The following is a 26,050-nucleotide window of genomic DNA, read 5'->3' on the forward strand; positions in this document are numbered from 1 at the left end:
ACCAGCATGCGGTGTTGCCCAGAGCAGGGTGCGTCTGCCACAGTCATTGCTGGGTACACACAGGAGGAAGCGCACCTTCTGGATTCACACCGGTTTTTCTTCCTGTTTTAGCTGCAGGTTTTGCCACTTTTAGGAGGAAACAAAAAAATCCCTGAATGAAGTACGCAACAAACCGGTTTGAGTGAACAAAATGAGAACTCAAGGCCTTCCAGGCACTGACGTTAAATAATAGAATAATACAATGCAGTGTTGGGGTACATTTCGGTTTGCGTCCTAATAAGCCAAACCTATTTCATCAGAGTACAGATAGAGGGGAGATGACATGGAGGATCAGAGCGTGTGGGTGATGCTTGGCTTTTTACCCTGCCCCCATACCTAAATGTAAAAAACGTTTTTTTAAAAAATAATCCTTGCATCCTGCCACCACTTCTCCCAGAAACCCGACCCACTAAAAACGAGCATTGGCAGAGAGACCGTTTTTGACTTCTAAGGGAATGTTCCAGGCACTGCCATAATAGCACAACCTAGCCATAAGGTGACAACAGCTGACAAATTGACTACCTGGGCAGTTGAATAAATATTTGCCACAACTATGCGTGAGCAATTTATCGTAGCAAGGGAGCACGAAACAACCAAGTTGGTTTCTGACTCACCCCCACCCGACATTTTTTTAAATAAAGGGTTAAAATGGTGCATCATACAGCACACTTTCTATGAAAAATAATTTGACAAGCCACACAGTTTGCAATCGGATTTTTAGGGTAACACATGAAGACTTCAATAGATGCAAGTCACCAAAAGTGCACAGAACTATTTCCCAACAGATTTTCATGATGCCTTTTCACCACAACATATGCCAGTACAAACCTGTTCATGCTGGTTGTGCCCATACAGTTCCATGATGGCTGCACCTATTCATGCCAGTATTCCCATATACAAGCATTCTCACATTTGCTCTGTGCATAATGCCAGTAACGATACTATAAGAAAACATGTCCAAGCTGGCTCAGCCATTATATGCCAGTCCCCTTACCTTAGAACATACTCCTTTTGGCTTTGCCATTAAAAATGCCATGCCACAATAAGAAACAATGGGCCTCATTACGAGTCCGGCGGTAGCCGTGCCGGAAAAACCAGCAGGCTGCCGCCAGACCCGTAATACCATTCCACCTCTGTGATTGCCATAATCACCAGAGCACTACAACCCCGGTGACCCGGTAATTCTGGAGGCGGAATTCTGTAAATCCCCATTCCCATGGAGTCCCATAGGGTTCCATGGGGATGGGGACCATGGAAACACTGGTTCTGTCTATGACAGAGCCGGTGTTTCCATGTCCGCCTGCAAGCAGGTGGTGTTACTCCCGGCAGGTCAGATCTGGCAGGAGTGACACCTCCCAACTGCAGGATTCGGAATCAGCCAGTCCAGAAACAACGGTGGCAGCGGATTTACCGCCACCATTGTTTCCGGACCGACTTGCTTGTAATGAGGCCCAATGTCTGAACGTAATAATACTTAGGTAAGCTTCATCATAGCTGTCCAGTAAAAATGCCAAGCCGCAAGAAGAATTGCCCGACTGGCTACACCAAAATACCAGTCTAGTCACATAACACTTCTGATGCTTGATTTATCATAAATGCCCAATAAAAAATGTCATGCCACAGTAAGAAATGGCTACACTAAAATGCCTGTCAAGTCACATAACCCTTACCATGCATGATAAGTGTTACATGGCTATACTGCACTGCATTGCTGCAGCCAGTCTGGTTATGCCTCTGGCATGGCATTATTTTACTGGGAATGAGGGTTAAAGCAAATATGATATGTGAGCACCACTGACTGTGCTGGTTGTCGGGCCTCTGATCTGCCCCACCCATACCTCCAAATCATAGGCCCTATCACTGCGATTTGGATGAGGTGCTTTTTTCACACATATTCAATCACTGACCCATACACATTTACTTGTCCACCTATACACATAAACAGCATTCATACATCTTTCAGCTACGCACCCATAATATACACTCTCATTCCTATGCGCACTCAAACATACACTCATTCCTACAAACGCAGCCGCGCACACTGGTACAGAATCTGCTCTGCCATATCCCACGATGGTTCGCTGGCTCACGCGCAATAGATAGCAGGGAGAGTTTCCTCCACATGTGCACAGGAGCGCCCCCTCCCACATTGAGACCTAAAGTACCCCAGCCTGTAACCCCAATGGGCCATGAAAGGCGGGGAAGCAAAACACTCCCATTTACCAGTTTATTGAGAGGCCACCCTGAACACAGGGATTTCCTTCCCTCTCCAAGCTAAGTGTCACACAACAAATGGTTAATGTTAGTTTTTTTATTCAGCGCCATCTCCAATTAATCTAATACCCCTTGGATCCCTCCCCCTGAGCTACCAATGAGCCAAGAACCAGACCGGTGTACAGGAAATATATTTGCATATATTTAAATTTGAAGCAATGTAAATACCAAAAACCAACACATGCCACCTTCTTTTGGCTGACAATTAACTTCTTGTTACACAAATAAATCACACAAGTGAGTTGAAAAGAACACAAATCACAAATCTTTACTTTCCACAAACTTCACTTCAAGAAATGATTAAACTGATCAATAAACCAAAACAATGACATATTCAGTGCTGTGCAGTTTCTATTTTCCCTGCACGCTTAAAAGGCTAGCGGTTTAGTTTTACAAATTCTTTGCAATGCATATGGCAATTATGATTTCACCCACACGTTTTTCTTTAAAATAACACAGGATGATTTAGCACTTGGCTTTTCCAACACCGTCGCCCTACTTTGGTGCATGTTGGGGCAGTTGGACAGTAAAAACTGGGGTAATTTGAGAATTTTGGGTTTCAGACTCCTCCCCCCTCGCTGAGCACCCAGGATTACCCAATTAAATTACAGTCTATAGTTTTCAGCACACACTGGGAATGAGCTTTCTTAATTTTGCCTTTTAACAAAAATCACTGCGTGGTGTTCTGTCAAGGGGAATTAATTAAGTACATTTTTTTTATTAAATAATGCCCCACCCGCCTGCTATAAAGGGAAAGGATTTAAGAACAGAAGATCTCCCCCACCTTTTAGTTGCAAAGGGTTCAATTCTACTTACATAGAAAACCTCAGTTTAAAGTCCAGGAAAGCCACCTTCATGTCAGGACCATCTGGAAAGACAGGGCAGGGTCTGGTTACTCCACTCCAGGATGGCCTCCAGCTCTCCACCATAGCACCCAGTCAGCTTTTAGACTTTCCAAATATAGAAAGCTCCACCCAGAGGCAATCTCTGCAAAGTCTCCTTTTGGTGTTTCCTGGCAGCGGACAGATGGTAATTTTCTGCAGCTCTCTCCCGATGGTAAGTTTCAGTAGCTCTGTCCTTCCTCATAGTGCATCCACTTAATATAGCAGCAATGACACCATCAAGTTAACTAACTTGGGGAGTACCCTGCAAGGGTTCTCATGAATAGGATTGGCGCACCTGAAGTGGATCCAAAGTGAGGCTGTTTGGCTGTGGGATTTGTATCTCCTGGGACCGCCGTCCGTAAGAAGAAGCACCTGGAAACATGCCAAAACTACTGAATTCACTATCCACGCTCTATCTGCCTGCTGGCCCCGCCCCTCTCCTATCCAGCAATCCTACAATTACCCACCTCCTTGCGCACCCAAGCGCGCACTCCCATTGAAACGGTCAACTACCCACATCTTGGAGAAAAGCTATACCGATTCCAATCTTTACAAAGGGAGAGATCTAGACCTTAACATTATTGACCTATAGCCTTCCTTGATGCTCCGGAGAAAGTTTATGCAAGGTTAATTTTACGGGATTTTACATCTTGGTTAAATACTAATCGAATTTTATCCACGATCAAAAAACAAGCCATTGAGAGAAAGCAGCCAGTTTTAATCACAATAATAGATTTTAAACAGGCTTTTGACTCTCTATCATGAAGCATCCTCTGGAAAAAACAACAACAAATCAATTGCCCTCTACACCTTCTCTATTTAATACAGCAGTTCTATTTAGGTAGTTCCTTAAAAATTAAACTTACAACAGATGGGCTATTATCGAGTTCAATCACAACTAATACAGGCCTCAAGCAAGGCTGCATTTTCGACTCAATCCTTTTAAACTTTGATATCAAAGATATCGGTATTAGCCTTGAGGGAGTCCCTGCTTTCCCCCCGAAAAAAGGATCAAGAGAAATCTCATGGCTCCTGTACGCAGATTTGGCTATTCTTGACAGGGCTCCGATAGGCCTTCAACGCAAGCTAACAGCCCTAGGACTATATGCAGGAAATAATGAACTAGTAATAAATACCTCCAAATCAAACATAGTAATCTTTCATCATCACTTACCAAAACATTGATTTAAATTTAATTGGACTAATTTAAACAACCATCCCTCGGACCTCCCATACAAATCAGAACTTAAAACCAGAATAAAGTATCTAGCGATCCAATGTAAAGCTATCCAGCGGAAATATGGTCAATATTCTCTTAAGCCTGCAATTGTCTATTATAAACAAAAGGTAACTCCTATTATAACATATGGCACTCAAACCAAATATCCCTTAAACAGTCCAAAATGGGAAGTTCTTGAAGGAGCCTTCTGGAAACATGTATTATCATTCCCTCTTAGCTTCCCAATACCCATTATCAGATTCAAACTGGGCCTAACATCATTAACTGCAATAGTATCTTGGCATATTTTAGCAACCTATAGAAAATGTATATCGCCGATGAAGATCAATTTAATTTGTTCCCTGCCTTAAAATCAGCCATAATTTCAGAACATCCATCTTCCATTCATCATTGGAAAACCAGATGTGAACTAATTCTTACAGAAGCGGATATCACACTCAATTTACTATTAGACACTCCAGATAAAGCGAGAAAAAAAAGCTCTGGCTCCATGACTGGACACTCACTTGGGACATATGTCAGAAGTATGTACATTTTAAGGCGGGAGCATCCCTTAATAAAGCACTTAACCAAACTGCCCCGCATTTACTAAAATTCCCAAGTCAAATATATGCAAATGCACTCTTACGCTTTAGAATGGACCTATGGCCTACAAAAGTAAAAAATGCAAGAATATTGAACCATGCCACAATTGATGCTACATGTCGATTTTGCAAAATGTCTGAGCATGATGAAACTATCCGTCATCATCTAACTGAATGTGTGTCTCTATGAGAAGCGAAAACGTCCTTATATAAGTATTAAACAAATTATGTTTTACTGACCAGAGAGGATATGTGGAACTACATTTTTAATAGAAAAAATGTAGTGTTGACTATCACAATCATACAATTCTTATTATCACTGATTCTTATTAATTAGAACAGCTCAATCTTTTTAATTAGTAATGCATTTTAGAATCACCAAAAATTGATTTTATTGAATGTTAATTTAAATTCCGTAGATCTTAGAATTTGATGGTTTTTTTTATCATTCGGAAAGATTTTGTAATATCTGCTTTTATTCAACATTTATCATTGCTCTTATTTGGTTTTATGATTTTGTTGCATTTCTGGGAACGTTTTGTTGTTAGAAACCAATCTCCCGCCTGATGAAACAAGATCATATGAATGATTATTCTGTAATTTTTAACTGTCAATTAACTTGCTGTACACGAACTACAAGATGTATTGTAATATCAAGCATACAACAGCTAAACCAATGTTCATAAGTAAAGATGTATGTTAACAATTGAAAAAGTTGAGTGAAATCAACTAAAACAATTGTAATTTAAATTTTAAAAAATGTACCCAATAGGATTGGTCAATTACCCTTCTCTCTCCTTCCCACTCCAGCCCCTCTCTAAGGTTTGGTTTAGGAGTCTGGGGCAGACATATGGCAATTCCCATTTGCAATCCCCTTTGTTCACACGTCTCATTTTTGGATAAAACTAGTTATGTGGCAAAATGTCATAATTTTACTAGCAACTGACATAATATATATATATTTTCTGATTGAGCTATTCAGGGGGAATTTAATAAAACAACATCTGGTTCCGCACCATGTTGCACAGCCGTTTGGCAATTTTTCCATCAGTTTTTACAAAAAGCATAACAGTTGGGATTGTGTAATTTATTCCCCATATTCCTAATTTTACCCTCCATCAGCACGTCAACTCTCGCATTCAGGGTATGTCAAAAGCAGCCAGGAACACATGTTAACTTGCCCTTACAATTCCCCAAGTCACAGATGGTGGAATTTTAATCACCAAAATCGCCTTGACATTATCTACAAAATAAAACATGCATGAATACAGTGTGATTTGTAGTTTGAGGAAAAGTCACAATTGTGACAGTGCATTTAAACAAAGGGAATCTTCATATGCACAAATATGAGCTTCCTTCCTCCAAGCCATTTGTCTCTCTGGGCCAGCATGTTTGATTAGTCTCTTTGTTGTTTGAGGTGTAGGGTGCAGATTGTAAATGGGGGATGCATTTGCTACACAGAGATCCTCCACTGCAGACATCTGGCATCCTGTCCCCTTATCTGAAAAGCTTCTATTATCCTGTATTTTTTTCATCGAAGTTCAGCCTTAATTATAGCCCCTGTGTTCACACCTCCCCCCTACTTTGGTTATTGAAATGCGTGTGCGAAAATGAGCTAAAAAAACATGGCGCTGGTGAGCAGCCATTTTAGACAGTCACTTCCATAATCACAATAGAAGTTTACATTGCTGTGAGCTGAAGTAGCAGATGTGAGTTCTGCGAAGGTTGCAATGTGTATATTTTGGAGCAGATGAGCTCATTATGGAGGATAGTTGGTGCATTGTTCAATCAAGAAAGCACCAAGAAGGAGTTACGCAGGTGCAGTGATAAGGGGTGAGTGGAACAAGCACACATGAGGCAAGCTGGGTTTTTCCAAAATTGACTGGATTTTTCCACTCTATGCCCCCATGTTTGCTGTCTGTCCTTCGGCCCGGGATGGTTGGCAATCTACAATGGGTGGGGATTCGTTCCCCATAAGAGATGGGGTATCCAGGTAGTAAACTCATAATTGGAACCCCAGATGATGAAGTCTCACCGAGAGGGAGGACACTCTGCGCCAGACCCCGTAAGCATGTGTGATCTCTCTGCCTGCCTGCCTCAGGACTGGGTAGTGAGGTGGTGGCCGAGATGAGGTTTACTTCTTCAACTACACTAATAGTGATGTAACATATCTATCCTTACTTATCTTATGTGTATGTTTATATGTAATCAACCCTATTCATTTATGAGTGGTGTGTGTGTTCATATTTTATGTGAATAAAGGGCCTGTAAAGAGCAGAGTATATTCTAACTATTGGTCTAAGCAAGAGTTACTGCCTCCCTGAGTCCAATAACTTTCGGTCTGTGTAATCTGGTTAGTGGTTTCTGCAATAATTACACATGACATGAAAGCAAAACATTTTGGCGCTGTGAGCAGGGTCTTTGTGCTGTTGTTAATGCCAAAGAACCAGACGAACTTGGAGCTTGGACCCAGACAGGTACTTCTTCTTTCTGTGGTAAGAAGGAAAGTGAGTGTGTTTTGATGTATTGTTGATAGGGGACGTAAAACATTCATTGACATTACAAGTTCCCTATTTAGGAAAAAAGGAGGCTCCGCAGACAGTCAATATCCTGAAGTAATGATCACAGGGTGGTCAAAGAGTCCATATGATAAGATGGCACAGACTTGAGCATGTGGTGAAGGTTTGAGTGAGACCTGGGATACGAGTTTAGGACAGGCGAGTGTGGCCGGAGAGGCGGGGTGCCTGCAACAGGTACCTGTGGAAAAGGGGAAGGAGTGTTCCGCCTTAGGTAGACGAGGGTGGATTTTGTTGCATGTGTTTAGAAGGATACACCAACAGAATGGAGAGTTGCCGGTGCATGTTTTAAGGTTGGAAAAAAGAGCTTGCTGCTGAGAAACAGATTGCGTTAATGCAGCAGCTTCAAATGAAGTTGTATCATAAGGCTAATGAATACCAAGCAGTACCTGAGCGAGCTGCTGTGAGAGATGCTCGATATAAATATCGAAAGAGAAGAGGAAGGGCGAACACCCGAAAGGTGGCCAAAGTAATTGCCCCCGCCGGGGTTGACTGGGACCCCGACCAATGGGATGGAGATGTTTTTTGATAGTACCAGCTCAGAGAGTGGGTCGGCGAGGGAAGTGCCGTCCAAACTGGAACCTGGTCGGAAAGAAAAGGCTGTCAAACTAGTCATGCGCAGCTGAGCTGGGCCTAAGCAGAATAATCCCGGCAGGTGGTTTAGTAGATATGACAACGTTAGAAGATTACTCTCAGCAGGAGGTTGGGGAGATAATCAACCGATTGAAGCAGAGGACTGTCACGGGATATTGCATGGCACACGCCAGCAATGGAACTCCTTCTCCTACAATAACACTCTCTATCTTTAATATACCACAGATTCTTTTTGAGTAGGCCTCCAACCCGTCTCGCACCCAACCTCTACAAACACCCCATGTCGCAATGGACTAGGAACCAGGCTGGTGTGTATCAATAATATATTTATTAATTTAGTGTTTAATGAAAAAGGAAAATAATCAAAATACAGCAGCCACCAAAATTGTGGCAACACATATGCAATATCCTATCTAAAGCGGAAATGGGCTGTTACACTCACTGTTGCTAGAATGATAAACAGGAAAATACAATCAGGTTGAAATCGACTGTTCACTCGCTTTTGTTTTAATGACAAAAAAGGAAAATAACAATTCCACACAAAGTGATAGCACCACAGTTTAGCACTCACCCCCAAACCTCAATTAAACTTGATTCCTTTGAATGGAAGGCAGTGGCAAGGAGTAGGAATATAGGGAGAACATCGGATTCGGGCTGAAGCCCACCACCACAAGATGGGAAGCCAGCAAAGAAAGGGAAAACCCGTTTTTGGAGCAAAATGGCAGAATGGGATTTTTATTATTATTCACAACTGCTAGGGGACAGAATAGAAGAACATTTGTATTGCTTACACTTAGAAGATAGGCAAAGTTTTAGAGAATACTAATCAGCACACTAGGGCAAAGTAGACATGAAGTAGGAAAATCGTTTTTTGGGAGAAAGCAAATGCAAAGGGAAAATACAGTGGCAAATGGAAATGTGTTTATACTGGGGCTTACAATGACAGGCAGCTCAGGGAAGAGGTTTAGCTTACAATAGGAAAATCGGGTTTCAGTGACAAGGACACAGGCTCATAACAGGTAGACTTTTAGGCAAAAGGGATTGCTCACCATGGGAAGAACGATTTGGGTTCAATAGAACAGATGCAAATAGGAATTTGTTTGGCAATGTACACAAGGCACGGACGCATTCGGTTTTTTAGTTACAAGGAGAATAATTATTTTGAGGTAGCAATTTACTGACTATAATAATTAAATAAAGACACCAGGAACAAGATGGTTGATTTCAAATTGCAACAATCTTGTACCGTGAATTTCAATGGGAGAATTAAATTATTTAATTACAAAAATGCCAAGGATTTACAGAGACAACTGAGAGGTTTTTCAAAGGAGATATGCTAACATACACAGACAAACAAGAGATTCTTACTACTTGAAAATTGAAGGGCTTATGCAATTTTAGGGCTGGGGTTATATGCTACTTACAAAGCAAGCCTTGGTTTAGGATTCAGGAAAGCCAGCTGGATCACAGGACACTCTAGACAGATAAGGCAAAGGTCTGGTCACTGCACTCTCAAAGATGGTAAGGTTCAGCAGCCTTCTCTCCATCCTTCTCCCGTCTCCCCGGTTTTTGTCTGTGCCTCGAGTCCTAGTACAGTCCCCATTATAAAGCAGAAATTACATCACTAATTTTACACTCTAGGGGGAGTACCCTGTAATTATCCCTGCCGCTCGGATTGGACAGCTACCATCCCTCTCTCTGCCCCCAGTTAGGATTGGTTCAGGGGAGGAGAGCACCATCTGTCTGCATTTATTACCATTCTTTGTTCCGATTACCACTTTTTGGCAAAAACTAGTTATGTATCATAACTTCGTAATTATACTAACCCCTACCATGTGAAACATATATTCGGTTTTAGCTGGTCATAAGGAATTAGGTGAGCCGATCGTCAGCTCCGTATGATGCAGCATGGCCATTTGGACATTTTTTGTCCTTTTGTACAACAGTTCTGAATCTGCTAATGATCAAGCATGTTGCTAATTCCATTTTCCAGTTTTCACCAATTGTCACATATGTCACCTGTTCAGATCAGCCAGAAAACTAGTTAACTGGCCATTTCAGAAATGAAATTACAAGAAAAATGGCATGAAATTGAAATAAATCTTTAGTTTGATGGCTGTGCAAAAAGCCTAAAATGGAATAGTCTTTTTATATAAATTGGGAGTGTCTTGTTCAACATGTGAGAGAGCCGCCTTATCCCCCACAGCCATCTGTTCCCCTGGGTCAGCCGTTGACCAGAGAGTTTTATGAGTCCCTTTGAAATTGGCAGTTTGCTCTTTGAAGTGGGTGTAGGAAGGGCTCACACCTGCTTGTCAGGCTTCAACCACATTTTGCCTTCTTTTAAATCTCTGGGTTCCTGCCATCATGTCTGCAGAACAGGGAATTATGACGCCCTCAACAGCATCACATTTTATTAAAGGATTGTTATAGGATATGTGTGATATCCAGCAGGAAGTGGGTTTTGTCATTATGAAGTTCCTGCCTCAGCCCAAACTGTTTTTTTCTGCAGTAAGTGTCTCTTCAAAGGTGACTGGAATTTTGTGGGTTGAAACAGAATAAACATTTGCTTTGGTCACCCCTCACATTATATTTCCATGACATTTTCTGTGTGAGCAGTGCTATCTTTTTCCACTGTGGCTTTTTAAAGCCGTTGTTATTTTCACATATAATGGTCTGATCTTTTGGGAGTTTCCTGAATAACGCTTCGCTGATGAAGCTTTTTCCATTATTCAGGTATACTCTGGGGAGAACAGGCCCCCCGCCCTCATTCATCTGAATGGGGAAAAACAGCTTTTCACCCTTTTTCTAAATTTTTGAGCTGGCTTTTCATCAGTTTTCATTATGGGGTTGGAGTTCTCTTCAAATTGTGGATCAGTATAACATTTCAGGGTATTTCCTTCCAGTGTGGAATGCCACTTAAAACTGGGAGGAAGGTTGTTTTTTATTATATTTTTATTTGGTTTATTACAAACCTTTAAAAAGCGAAAAAACACATCATCAATACTCATTACACATTTTACAATCTGTCCTGACAACACGGATAGTCCCCCTTTTTTTTTTTTCCTTTAAAAGAATGATTTTTCCACTACAGCATTTGTTACTTAAGACAGTTCATCACCAATTTAGGTCACAGACAAGAGTTTCCGGGAGAAGATAGCTTCTAAGAAAAAAGTCAAGGCTATAGTAAGCCTTCTGTCACTTTCATCAAAAAGAACCTGCCACCAGTATTCGAGACTCAATGATGGACGTGCATTGCTGAATTTCCCCAGGTGATTGCATCTTTCACCAGATAAGGCTGGGCATGTCATTATTAGATGTTTAAGTGATTCTTCTGATTCGTTACACAGTCTACATAATTCCGGCATGGTAGCATTGTTCACCCATAGGCTAGAACGTTCTCTCGTCTCAAAAGCATTTAGACGAAATTTCATATAAATTTTCCTTCGGCGTATATCCGGAAATTTCACTAAATAGTTTTGAATTTCATTAACACTTCTTTTCAGCGGAGGCACATTCTTCATTATGCGATGTTTTTGGCATTGCTCACTCGTTAAAATCCAATCTTGTCTCCACAACTTTAATTTAACGTGGTTAGGATTTGTCTGCAGAGTGCGAGTGTCAGTGCCCAATTCCTTCAGGATCTTCTTAGAACGCTCTACCCACATGGAAAAAACAGACACTATCGTCGTTTGATTCGCCAGGTTCAGAATCTCAAATTGGGGGTTTTGGGAAGATAGTGTTATTTTTCGGTACAGGTTAAGCGTAGACCAACAGACTCTTGCATTGAGTGAAATCAGACTGAGCTCATGCCTGATGCAGGCTGTTGGAGTACCCCGTGGAAGAGATAAAACACGTGACCAAAACATATTTTCCAATTGGTTCCATAAACCTGCTGAGCACCCAAGAGCACACTCCGTTCCATATAGAAGAGCAGGTACAGCTTTCTGTTTATAGAACGCTAACACCGGTAGAAGCGAAAATTTGCCATATTTTTTGTTGAGCCAAGTCGCTTGATTTGATAGTTTCTTACATTTCGTTTTGATGTTGCTGACCCATGGTGCATCGTTTATGTTCGAATTAAACACAGTACCCAAATATTTAATTTCCGATGTAGTGGTTAGCAGTTTGTCACCCAAGTACCATCGAAATTTTTGTCGGGTTAGTGCGTGGGACCCTTGTAGCTTTTGCAATACTATGATCTCAGATTTAGTAGTGTTAATAACCAAGTCATTATTTTTCACGTATTTTTGAAGGGCATTCAAACTGCGTTGTAAACCAATCGGCGTTAAATCGATCAAAATAAGGTCATCTGCATAAATCATATGGCCAATATGACAACCATTGATTTTCGGGGGAAATGAGGCAGCTTCCTTCAAAGTTTGATCCACATCTGACAAAAAGAGATTGAAAAGGATTGCTGCCAGGGGGCAGCCCTGTTTTACCCCACAAAATGTCTGGATGGCCTCAGACAGTCTACCAGATTTATCCAGCCTAATACGTATGTTTGTATCGGTATGTAGATCTTTAATGGCAAGGATTAAGCTGGCAGGACAGTTCCATTTGGACATCTTTTCCCATAGTAATTCGCGATTAATACTGTCAAAAGCGTGGGATAGATCAATGGATGCAATATAAATTTTTCCACCAACTTGGAGGTTGTTCATTTTCAACAAATTAACAAAAGGTTAAGACTACAGCCAATACCTTTAATGAACCCAGTTTGTCGGATGTCTGTGTGATTGCTAGATAATGACCATCTCCGTAGATCTCGCTGTAGAAAAGTTGCATAAATCTTTCCCAAGACATCGAGTAAGGCAATGGGTCGATAATGACTAGGATCTAAGCGATTGCCTTTTTTAACAATTGGCACGATAATGGCGCTTTTCCAAGTGGTTGGTGTTGTAGCAGTAAGTGCAATCTTGGTAAAAAGATCGTAGCAGAAGTCGGTCCATTCCACAGGGTTTTGTTTCAAGGTGAAATTGGTCAGACCATCAGGCCCAGGGGCTCGAGATGAACTTAATTTAGTAATGGTCTCCAAGATGTCAGATTGCTCAAATTTTAGGTCCCAACGGTTCAACTCTGGCACTAAAGATCTTTTGGTATCGCCTTTGGAACTATAGAGTAATGTATAATGATTAATCCAGCTTTCCTCTGATACCATATTTTCTTGTAGGGCGTCTCGAGGAGCACTAAGATTATTTACAAGGTTCCAAAAGTCTCGGGTATTTTTATTTGCCAGTTTTGACATCATGGCTTCCGCATCAAGTTGGAGCAGATGGGCTCGATGCTGTTTTAACCAGTTTTTGTATGATTGCTTTATTTTTTTCCTTTGCAAGGTGGACATACTGGTTGAATCTCTTGGACATCGTCTAATCTCCATTCTCATTCGGCGTTTACGTTTCAAAATATTCAAGTCAAAGACATGGGATCGTTGAAACGTTTGACTTCTTGGTCCCTTGTTAGTCTCTTTAAATTGTGTTAGTAAGTGCCGATATTCAATTTGATTCGGTTCTTTTAGGAATGCTTGATTTATGTTTTTAACCTCTTTATTTGCTAAACGCAGACGGATCCTGTTGGATTCGACAGAAATATCGTGTCCCAATGAGCAACTGGCTTATCATATGCGGAAATTACCAATTTCAATAGGTTATGATCACTTTCTTTTTTTTCCACCACCTGAAGTGACTGCACTCTAGCATGAAGGTCATCAGAAATATAAAAATAGTCAAGATTAGATTTCTGAGCCGTCCTTTTCCAAGTAGGTTTCGCAGGGATGTCTCCAGTAGTACATCCATTAAGCATCGACATTCCTCGCGCAGACATCTCTGCAACCCACAACAAGACATCATTTTGGGTAGTGCTTGTCGCATCCATTGTCCTAGTCTGTGCTTTTAGGCAATCGATATTTAAATCCCCGCACAAAACAATTTTAGGAGACAGTTCATTTTCATAGATGGTATCAAGAAGGGTTGAAATTTGATCAATAAACATATTTGCACTAGACGCTTGATGTTGCCAATACATGTTAATGATTGATATTAAGTCCACAGGACATTTTGCTTTGTTCTCTAATCTAACCGATACAAATTGAAGATATGGTGTTATATTTCTACTCTCTTTGATTTGATACCCAGAGCTTTTCCTTATCATAGTGAACAGACCGGCCATAGGTCTACCTCGTTTGTTCTGGATCGCAGGTTTAAGGCCACTTCGAACTCATCACATAGCAGAGACTCTGATAGCCATGTCTCCTGGATACACACAAAGTCCAATCCCATAAGCCAGGAGTGTGAAAACAAGTGGCTAAACCCACGAGAGTTCCATGATGCTAGTGTTACAAAAGTTCGTTTTCCAGGTTTTAGGCATTAGCTTCGTTGATTATTAGCCAAGGATTTGGCAATCCAATCCCAATCATTCGACTGTGTAGGGCCGACTGCAATGACATCCGTAGCGCTGTGATTGTTTGTAGCAGATCCGACACAAGAAAAGGTTATTTGAATGTGTTCACTCATCCGGGGTGCATTTGTTGTCTTGGGGGGCAGACCATCATCAACATTGAGGCTCCTCGAAGGGTCGATTGCAATCCCCATGAGGTGGGTTGACCCAAGACCATCAAGGCACCCAACAGCGTCCTTTGATTGCAATTGGGAATCAGGTTGAATTGTCCTTGAAAGGATACAATCTTTCTGAACAGATGGATTGGTTTCTTGTGTAATTTGATCTTCTCGAATGTCAAAGCCCATTGATAAAAACAGCAGCAGAGTCCAAAAGGATGTTACGTATGATCCCAGAATCGATATGCAAACGGACAGTATCGTTTTGTGGTTCTTTATAGAATTCCACAGTTCTAATATCCCCCGTTTCAATTGTCCGAAGATTAGGTACATAATGGAGTAAACGGAGGACGTTGTTCCTATTTAGTGTAAGACCATCATTATTCGACGCTATACGTTCCAAAATCAGTTGGTATTTAGAAATCGGCTTTTTAAAGAATGGCAGTTTGGTTTGATTCTTCGAGGAAGATGCTTGTGTTAAGGCATGCTCATTTGTTAGAGCTCTTGGAAAAAGATCCTTCCTGTTTTCACTCTCTTGTTTGTTAGCAGACATAGTGTCAAAGGGAGTAATTATAGAACTCCCTACCCGACTGTACATATCATTGGCAGTTGAGTCCTTCAGTTTGCCATGTTCGTACATTGATAGGTTTTTCCATCTTTCTCCCAGAGTAAGAACCTTCGAGCTTTCAGGTTTCAAAATACCAACGAGTTGTGATTCTTTCGTGGGCACAATGACGCACAGTCTTGAATTCTGCAAGGGTTCAGATAAGATGATGTTAGGAAGAGAGGTTCCAGCCAAGTTAACCTGGTTTGTGTCATTTGAACCTTTTGATTGAATTTCTGTCACAATTTCAGAGTCATCATTATGATCATGTGTTGAAAGATCTAACAAATCCACATCAGATTCAGGTAAATTAGTCACAGGTTTATCAGAGATGACACAACCTGCAGACTTTTCAGGCTCAACTAAGTTATCATTTTGTTCTTTGTTGATTGTAACAGGATTGAGGGTAAAGCTTAAAGCTTTTAAGCTACGCTAGAACTTGCGAGAACCATTCATAGCACGAGGCTTCCTCTTAGTTATATTCTTTGATTTTTTTTGCTGGTTTACTTTCACACTCTGATGTTTAGCATCCGATTTAAGCTTGGTGTTAAATATGTCAAACAAAGCCTCTTGTTCATCGGAAATAACAACGGGCTCTGTAGTAGTCTTATCTGCCAATGCTTCCCGGATAACAACCTTTTCGGCAACCTCGAGTGCTACATTAGATGTTGTAGGCTCCTGGATATCTTGGTTTGCACCATTATCAGGTTGCTTAAGACTTTGTAAAGCAGAAGAAAAGGAATAAACTTTACTTACTGGTACAACACTTCCCATACCACAGTCCTTAACACTAACGGGTAAATCAATGGGCTGTGTTTTATTTGCCGGATCTGAGTTTTCCACAGCACAGACTTTGCCAGCGTCTGGTAGAAGAGTGAGATCTGGGGGCAATAAGTCGCTGGGTGCTGATGGAGAAATAGTAATTACTTCAGACACATTTAGTCGGCCACTCGAAGAATTACAAGGCCTTGTAAATGGTGCTTCAACACTAGGAAATGAGGCAGGTTTCGAACTTTGTCGTTGTAGGATACTTAGAGCCTGTTTGGCCACTTCAGCAAGTAATTTCTTGTCATCAGCATTTTTTAACCGTTGGTCGTTCGTGTTTGTTAAGTTGCTGTCCATTTTATCTGACATTTTACCTAACAACTGAGTGGACGACATACTTGCATGTTCAATTGCACACATTTTTGTATTCAAAAGTGCAACTAGCATTGTCAAATCTTTCACACCATCTTGAACCTGCTCATATAATTTGACAAACGGTGAAAGTGTTATAGACATAGAAGACATCAGGATCGGTAAAAGTTCTTTAGAAATTTTTTCCATCATCTGTGCATAATCAGGCTCACAAGGAATTCGATCTGCTGTTTTATAATAAGTTCTTCGAACTTTAGGAAATGCGCGTTCCATAATTGACGATTCAGAGGATTCATCATCAGAAGAGCAGTCTGTTGTCTGACTCTCAATATTCTCAGTATTTGTTGGAATGGTTAATGTATTGCCATTTCTGCTTACACCAATAGGCTGAAAAGACTGAACCGTAGAGAGAGAGGACTCAGGAGTATTTGCAGACTTGCTATTAGAAAGTCTAGGTCTCGATTGTGAACAATGTATTTCTGGAGATTTGCTGACTTCAATCCTACTTAGTTTGATGGAACCAGAAAAACAATTAGTATCAGCCTCAACCATGAGAGTGCCTTGACTATTACTTATATTTAAAGCTTGTGTTGACTCAACAGGTCGGGTCTTATTATGTTTAAGACTAGCACGAGCAATGTTAATTTGTTCTAGATCAACCAGAAGTTTGTTTACAATTGCGATAGAATTCCGCCTGTTGGGAGGTTCAGGTAACGAAGAAGGAAGTGGAACAGGATCCATTACAAAACCACACTCACCAGAGCAGTGGTTAAATTCCTCACAAGGCGCGTCTAAAACAGACAGTGGTATCAAAATGCTCTCATACGACAGATGAGCTTGCAATTTCTCGGTCGCCATGCGAGCCAAAACATCCAACCTAGGTACAGCAAACACAGCAGAAAGTCTAACGGGAACAACATTAGGCCCATAGTCATTCACAGCCTTCATATGCATTTTTATCTCTTTTGCCAAGACGCTGTCATGTGATAGTAAATTCAAATAGTCAGCAAGAGCAATCGGGCAAGGGGTGGTCAAGTCCAAGACACCCGCTCCTACCCCTAACCTACTTGATGAAAAAGCATCTGCATTATATTGCGTATCAATGGGCTCTTCAAATGTCTCTTCCTCTACCGATCTTAATTGACTTACTTCAATCACTCGAGGCAACTGGGGAGTGAGCGGTAATAGGTGTTGAACGTTCCTCTCATTCTCCCGACGTTGTTGCAGACGTGTAGATGGGTAAGACAAGGTCCTTATTTTCCGACGGGTGCCTTCTGTAGGGGCAGGCACCAGAGGTTTGGAGAGCAAGTCATTAGCCAGAGACACAGGCTGCATTTTGACGCCCTACAGCCAAACAGCAAAACAGAATCTCCTCGCCCTTGCTCCTAAGGGCTTACGCCGCAAGGGTGGTTCGCGGCTCAATTTGAGGTCGCTGTTTTCACACGTGATCAGTCACGTGACTTGCCTCAGGACCGCCTCCTCCAGGAAGGGGCAGCAGCGTCCAGCAAGAGCTCAATGCAGCTCGCAGTGCTGGCAATGTGAAACGAAGGAAAAGCAAAGCAGATTAGCAGTTCAAGCTTCCAAGGAAGAAGAAAACAAGAAGAAGGTTGTTTTTCAAGAATGGAGAAGGGTTCCCATCATCAATTTGTTCTTCTACAGCAATTACAGTTATGTCGGGGACTTGATTGTTCCTAAAGTGGAACTCAATTTTGCCAGACCGCTGATCAACCATGTGGCATGTGCCGTTTAGACTTACATAGTTGGCACTCTGTTTTAATATTATTGACCTGTTAGTCTGTGTCCAGAGGACCTTGTTTACACAGTCTATTAGGGGTGCAACCTCCAAAGGAGGTCATTCCCTAAGACGGGTGTTCCCTCTGGGGTAAGGACTTGTGTCGCCCAATTTTGATCTCCAGATCTGCAGTCCCCTTGACGGGAATGTCATTCCCGTCAAAGTTCTTGAGTTTTCCAGGAAGAGGTGCGAGGGGAATTTGGTGACCCCCCTCCTGAATTAAGTTGCTCAAATGCCTTTTTGGACAGGAGGGTGGCTTGGGATCCTATATCCACCAGTGCTGAAATTGCACACTGCCCTTGCACCCGGACAGGGACATAAAACCTACCTTCTTTCTCCTCCATAGGGCAAAGAAAATGTTCATTTTGGGCCAGCTGGGCAGTTCATTTCTTTATTTTGGAGTCTGATAGCGTGGGATCTTTGGCATTTTGGGAATCTATAAATAAAATTTGGCATTCTAAGTTTTGCAGTTTGGGAATCCCCTTTTCCCCTTGATTCTGTGTGGTCTCCCTTTTCTTGGAGACAGTCACTTGAACCGGTTTGGGGGGGGGGGTTATCTTTGTTCACGGATTTGTGATTTTGGGTCAGTCCCCATACTTACCCAGCCTATCTTAGGGTCTTTTGCGACCCATTTTTCTTTGGCCGGAATCTCCCCGTCCTTGGAAGGGAAGACTTTCTTCTTTCTTCCCAGAATCCTCCAGGGATTCTTCCCCTTCAAACTGTAGGACGCTGTCTTCCTCCACAAAATGGGTCTTCTGGATCACTTGGTTTCTCCTACTTACCCCCTAGGTTGCAGCTTTTTGGGGGTAGGAGATCTGGGTTTAGGTTCAGGGGTTTCTAGGGGCTTTTCACGGGCGAGGAAGGAAGCTTCCTCTAGGGCTTTGCATCCACCTTCCTCACAAGCCTCCTCCTCTGGAACCTGTTGGTTGTTGGGTTTTCACCCCGTCATTGTTTTGGGGTGCCAGACCCTTGGTTTGAGCTGTTCTGGGCAGATGTTCAGGTGAAAAGGGCTTCTGTTTGCACCCCACAGGACTGGTGAGCCTCTGATGACATGGATGGTTTGATTATTTGATGGAGGTGTGGTGGGTCTTCTTGTGGATACAACAGACGCTGAATGGTTTCTACCATTGTCACAGCAAATACATGTTCAGGAGACTTTGCGTGCGGGACCACCTCATGATCAGGGTGGGAGAGAACTGCAGTTGTCGCTATTACAGTTAGCTGCACAAGAGTGTAATCGCAAGTACCCAATGGTGTTGGACTGGTTTAGTGAGGAGAACAAATTACGCCCGAACATATGGGGGCAGTAGCATTATCGCTCTCAGAATGAAATACCATTATTTTAACTGCTCCTCCTGCATACAAACATGTCATGACTTTGCTTGTGGGGATGAAGGGTAAGATAACGGATGAAGTGGTTGCTGCTATCAGGCAGTTGGCTGACCTGGAGGAATGGGATAAGGAAGAAGAAAGACCCAGAGAGAAAAAGGGGCGTAGTGACAGACGAACCCCTGGAAAAAGATTTGATAGCCGAGATTCCAGAGTATCCAGGAAAGATATGTTTTGGTGCTACTGAAAGATGGAGTGCTGCGGGAAGACATCCATGGGATCGAAACCCGAGAAATGTATCAGCTCTATAAAAAGAGGGCAAGAGGGAAAGGAGTGGTACAAGCAAGTGAAAAGGCAAGATGTCAATAAGTCCAGTGGTGGAAAGGTTCCTTCTGCACCGCCTGAGAAGGAGGCAGATGTGGAGTCCCTGGGGACACCTTTACCACAGCAACCTACTTATGATGAGTTACGGAAGGTGGTCAGCGCAATGTTGGAGACAAGAGTCCATTCAAAATACAAACAGGATTGTGGTCAAACTCCAGTAGCGGCTGCCCGACTTAAGGTAGACAGGCGGCCTCATGTGAATGTGAAATTATTTTGGCAATCAGGAAATACACAAGAGGTCCGCGCCTTAATTGGTACCGGGCAGAGGCTTCATTGATTCATGGGAATCCTTCAAGGTTTAATGGTAAACATTTCACCATTATGAGGTTGGGAGGTAAAGAGACTCCTGCAGTGCAAACTAGAGTTGATATGAAAATAGGTAATTTGAAAAAGAATATCAAGTATTGATTGTTCCCATACCAGAATACATTATCGCCTTTCGATATTCTGGAGGGGTTGACACTCGGGTTAGAAGCCAAAACCTATCAATTCGGGGTGAGTGCAATGACATGTACTCTTGTCCTTGTAGGAAAATTGCAAATGCCCCCTCTGTGCAGGTTCCCTTAGCCACAAAACAAGTATCTGTGAAACAATATCAGATTCTTGGGGGGCAGAAGGAGATTTTGGACACTATTAAAGGAGATGTTGAAGCAGGTGTGCTACAACCTGTGACAACGCTTGGAACAATCCGGTCTGGCCAGTTAAAAAGCTGGACGGAAGCTATGGGATGACTGGATTATCGAGAGTTGAATAAGTACACTCCTCCATTAGTCCCCGCAGTTCAAGATTCAGTTACCTTGATTGAGAATGTGCAAAAGTTTGAAGGAACCTGGTATGCGGTAAAATCAATCTGGCAAATGCATTTTTCACAGTACTGATTGAGGAAGAATGCCAAGAGCAGTTTTCATTCTCTTGGAATGGGAGGCAGTATATGTTTCAACGTTTGCCCAAGCAATGTCTTTCATTGCTGCTTCAAACAGCCATGATGCAAAGCCACATGGTTTCATCAAGGTCTGCTCAATCTTTAAGCCGTCATGCTGCTGCTTCGTGGTCTGGTCAATACATGCGATGCAATCTCGTCAATCATCAAGGCGATCTGCAAGGTCTCACGGTCTGCAAATCTCGGTTTGGCCAAGGTGTCTCTCCAGATTTCATGCAAAGTAAACAAAAGTGCAAGTATCAGTTTTCTATCAGATTCAGATGTATTCAAAGCCAAAAACAAAACAGCATTTCTCACTCTGTATGCTTCAGTGCACATAGCTAGTTCTAAACTCCCCATGTCTCTCAAAAGACATCAATGCCAATTCCTCTGTGTCTCCCCAATGTCAGAGCAATCTAATTCAGTGTCTCAGTGCATTTGTCTAACCATGCCTGTCTCTCCATACTGCATGATGCATTACTCCTGCCTCCATCCCCGTCCTTCTCAAAACAAAACAGGACAGCCCACTTTACATAATTCATAAAATGCACATTCAAATGCTTCACAACTGCATTCCTCTTATTCAATTGCACTCCATGTCCTGCAAAAGCATTGCTCTCTGTCATTTTCATGTGTTCTATCCACAGACTTCCCTTTCAACATAATGTATTCACACTGAATCACTAAATGTTGACAAAACAAATGGATTTCATTCAAATGGACACTGCTTCCCACATGTGTAATGCAATTCAGATTCAATAAACATTCCTTCCTTTCACTGCTTACTCCTTCTTCAAAACAAACTGCTAATCCCGCGCAATGTTTCTGCATAACGTAAACAACCCTTCTCTCCATGCAGTCATTCGGAAAACTCAAAAAGGGGTACATGAATAGTCCGACTATGTGTCACCAGCTGGTGGCTGAAGACTTAGATAAGATTCCTTGCAAACTTGATGTGCAAATTTTTCACTATACGTCGATGATATTTTGATACAGGGGAAAGATGAGCAGAGCGTGCGGGTGCACCTAGACCTCATTAGTGATGGACTGAGAAAGGAAGGGTGGGAAATTAATGAGACAAAATCCCAAGGTCCCGCAGATTGATTTTTCTGGGGATTCAGTGGCACAATGGGCATCGGGAGATGGTGCCAAAGGCCAAACAAAAGATCCTTGAGTTCTCCACACCAATGAATAAGAAACACGTTCAACAGTTCATAGGTCTGTTTGTGTTCTGGAGACTGCATATACCACATTTGGGGCAGATTCTTGCACCCCTTTATAAGGCTACGTGGAAGAAATTTCCCTTTGAGGGCGGAGAAGAACAAGAAAAAGCATTTCAATTGGCAAAAGATACCATACAGAGTGCTTGATTTATGGCCATTGAGGGCTGGGGGAGTTGAGTTAAATTTAATTATGCAAACTGGAGTTTGTGGCAGAAACAGGACCGGAAGCGTGTCCTTTTGGGATTCTGGAGTCGTAAGTCACGCAGCGCTGGTGACCGATATACTCCTTTTAAAAAACAAATATTGACGTGCTATTGGGCTCTTGTTGATACAGAGCAAATGACGGTGGGTCATGATATGTTGATCGGACCGGAAATTCCGATTATGCTGTGGGTACTGAGATCTCCCAAGACACATCGAATAGGGCATGCACAAGAGGCAAGTATCATTAAATGGAAATGGTACTTTCAAGATCGTGTCAAAACAGGGAAAGGGGGAGATGCGAAATTGCATGAGCAAGTGGCTGGTGTTCCATTGGTTGAGTTGGAACCTTCGGAGGAGGCCGAGATGAGGGAGTCTCCTGTGAAATGGGGAGTCCCTTATGGAGAATTGACGAGAGAACAAACTGAACATGCATTGTTCACTGATGGTTCCGCCAAATATGTAGGGACCAAGCGACATTGGAAAGCTGTGGCATATAATCCCAAAATTAAGAAAATATTGACCACATCAGAGACAGGAAAGAGAAGTCAATTCGCTGAATTGTATGCAGTATTATCAGGCATTAAAGCAGGAGACACCTGGTGGTTGTTATGTATACACTGACTCCTGGTCAGTGGCGAATGGACTAGCAGTTTGGTTGCCAACCTGGCAAAAGAATGGATGGAAGATTCATGTTAAAGAGGTGTGGGGGAAAGTGTTGTGGCAGGACATTCTTGAGATGATGCATAGCACAGTGACTGTGTATCATGTAGACACCCATTGAGCAACCGGCTCGTTAGAACGTTGGTTCAATTCTGTTGCAGATGACCATGCTAACATTTCAGTCATGGACCTGAGGTCTGAGGAAGATGATCTGGAAGGGCTTGCTAAGTGGGCACACCAGAAATGTGGGCATCTCGGACAAAAGGCTATCAGGTGGGCACAAGGTAGGGACATTAGCCTTCCGCTAGGGATCGTCAAAATTGTGATTTTACAAATGCCCAGTGGGCCAACATCACAAACAAAAGTCTATCACACATTATTCAAGGTGTATTGAAAAGGGGTAAACTACCTGGTCAAATCTGGCAGACCGATTATATCGGTCCCATGCCAATTAACAGAGGACGTCAATATGCGTGCACTATTGCAGACACATTCTGGATATTTGATGGTGATGCCATGCAAGAGAGCTACCCAATTGAATATGATTAAATTGTTAGATCAAGTGGCATAGTACGATGGAATACCTTTACAAATTCAAAGTGCCAATGGGTCACATTTGAAAGGAACACGGATTCAAGACTATTGTCAAGAGAAGGGGGTTAAATGGATGTTTCACGTCCCCCATCATCCCAAGGCTTCAAGATTAATTGAGAGTATTGTTTGTTGAAAGAACAGTTGCGCTAATCTGGTGAAGGCTGTGTGAAAGGGTGGCATGAGCGAGTTTTGGATGCTGTACAAGTGCTTAATAACAGACCAATTGCCAATGGAGAGACCCCATTGACGCATAGGTTAATTCTAGCTTTACAAATGAAACCAATAGAGTCATTGAAACCTTGGTGTATTGCGAAATGTGTCCGGGAGCGCTAGCTACTTGGAGCCACACCAGAGTCTGCGGGGTGGATTTGCATGCACAGGAAGAAATTAGACTGGAACCAAGGGGAATTGGTGTAATTGACACAGCAATCGGAGTACAAATTCCACCAGAGCATGTGGGATTAATTGCCCAAAGATCTGTGTTAGCCTTAAGAGGAATCCAAGTATTGGGAGGGATTGTTGGTGCGGACTATCAAGAGGAAATAAAAGTAATTCTGATTAATAGTGGAGAGAACATGCTACCTATTCGTAAGGGTGATAGGGTGGCACAGTTAATCATTGTACCTGTAAAAATGACTATGGTGAAAAAGGAAGAGCTACCCACTGTGATAACTACACGTGGGGACAGAGGTTTTGGCTCATCAGACAAAATGGCTCCAGCAGCAAAAGTCTGGGTCGAGAAACCTAGTGGTCTGCCGGTTCCGGAAGATGTAATTGCAGGAGGAGAGGACCACGTGGTTCTTGTGATGGAACTGGGGAAGAGGAAGCGGAGCCTTGATCCCGCTGACAAATGTTATTTATACGAGTGATGTACTCCACTGACATCTTGTTCTCTTTTGACATTTGGTTTTCAGACCCTGGTTGTGGTGTTTGCGCTTGTGGATGTGTGTGGAGTACATTTGTGCGGGTCTGGGGACATGCGAGAAACGGTGATAAGTGTCTCCATGTTACAGCTGAATTCAACAATCTGAACAATGAATGCTTGCTGTCTGTCCTTCGGCCGGGGATGGTTGGCAACCTACAATGGGCGGGAATTCGTTCTCCACAAGAGAAGGGGTATCCAGGTAGTTGAATCAGAATTGGAACCCCGGGCGAGGAAGTCTCGCTGAGAGGGCGGATTCTCCACTCCAGACCCTGTTAGCACGTGTGATCTCTCTGCCTGCCTGCCTCGTGACTGGGTAGTGAGGTGGTGGCCGAAATGAGGTTTTCTTTTTCAACTACACTAACAGTGATGTAACATAGCTATCCTTACTTCTCTTATGTGTATGTTTATATGTAATCAACCCTATTCATTTATGGAGTGGTGTGTGTGTTCTTATTGTATGTGAATAAAGAGCCTGTAGAGAGCAGAGTATATTCTAATTATTGGTCTAATTGGGAGTTATTGCCTTTATGAGTCCAAGAACATTCGGTCTGTGTAAACTGGTCACTGGTTTCTGGGCTAACTACAACGACACGAAAGCAAAACAGTCACACGCCAGCCCGAGCATTTGGCCTTCTCAGAACTGCCCTCAGAGACAGTAGGTTTAGGGAAAGTGTGTTTTCAACATCTCTTAGCAGTACACATTTTATTGCAGTTGTAACAAGTTGGGATGCCAGCCAGGATTTCAGTGGGGGGGAGTTATTTGTGAATTTTACCCAGAGCCCCACCATTTGTCCTGAGCTGAAATGGACTCACATATTGCACTTTCTAAGATCAACCTGATTCCTTGACATATAATGTGTTTTCCTGGTCCACTTTGCTTTTTTTGCTGAAAGTACAGGGCTGTTTCTTTCAGTCATTAATAAAATACACTTAATTATCTGCTGTTCGTTTTCCTGCTCAAAAGTGAGTCTAAATCATCACAGTGCACCACCTTTTGATGGGGGGCAGTGTCAGTGATAATGCTGCATATTATGTGCTTTTCCAATCTGTGGTTGGATTACATTTTTGTTTTTGCCTTCTCTGGATTTCCCTTGCAGAAAGACACCCACATAGTCTGTGTTGCCGGTATTTTGTATGTGAAGCATAATCTACCTTACTTTTTCTGTCAACACACACGCCATGTCTTTTCCCTGCCATCTTTATGTTGGCAGGGAAAAACTTTTCTTGTATCTTGCTTTTTTTTAAATTGTGTATAATTGTGACCTACACTTGCAAACACACATTCAAAGACGTTTTTGTGTCAGTGTTTAAAAACCCTGTTTTTCATGTGAAAGGGACTTTTGAATTTCTTCTTTATGAATTAAAATATTGCTTTTCCTTTGGTAATGCCAGGTAGGTCTTTTTCACATGGCCCTTCAGTTCTGTTGGTTTGGGGCCTTTGATTCCACACCACACCTGACTTTGCATAGCTCATTGGACATGCATGCTGGGGTACAAACGGTCAAAGAGAAACCGTGTTTCCCTCTGACATTTC

The sequence above is a fragment of the Ambystoma mexicanum genome, chromosome 11 (genome assembly GCF_040938575.1).
Source record: "Ambystoma mexicanum isolate Mex_15411 chromosome 11, UKY_AmexF1_1, whole genome shotgun sequence".
NCBI classification, from domain to species: Eukaryota; Metazoa; Chordata; class Amphibia; order Caudata; family Ambystomatidae; genus Ambystoma; species Ambystoma mexicanum.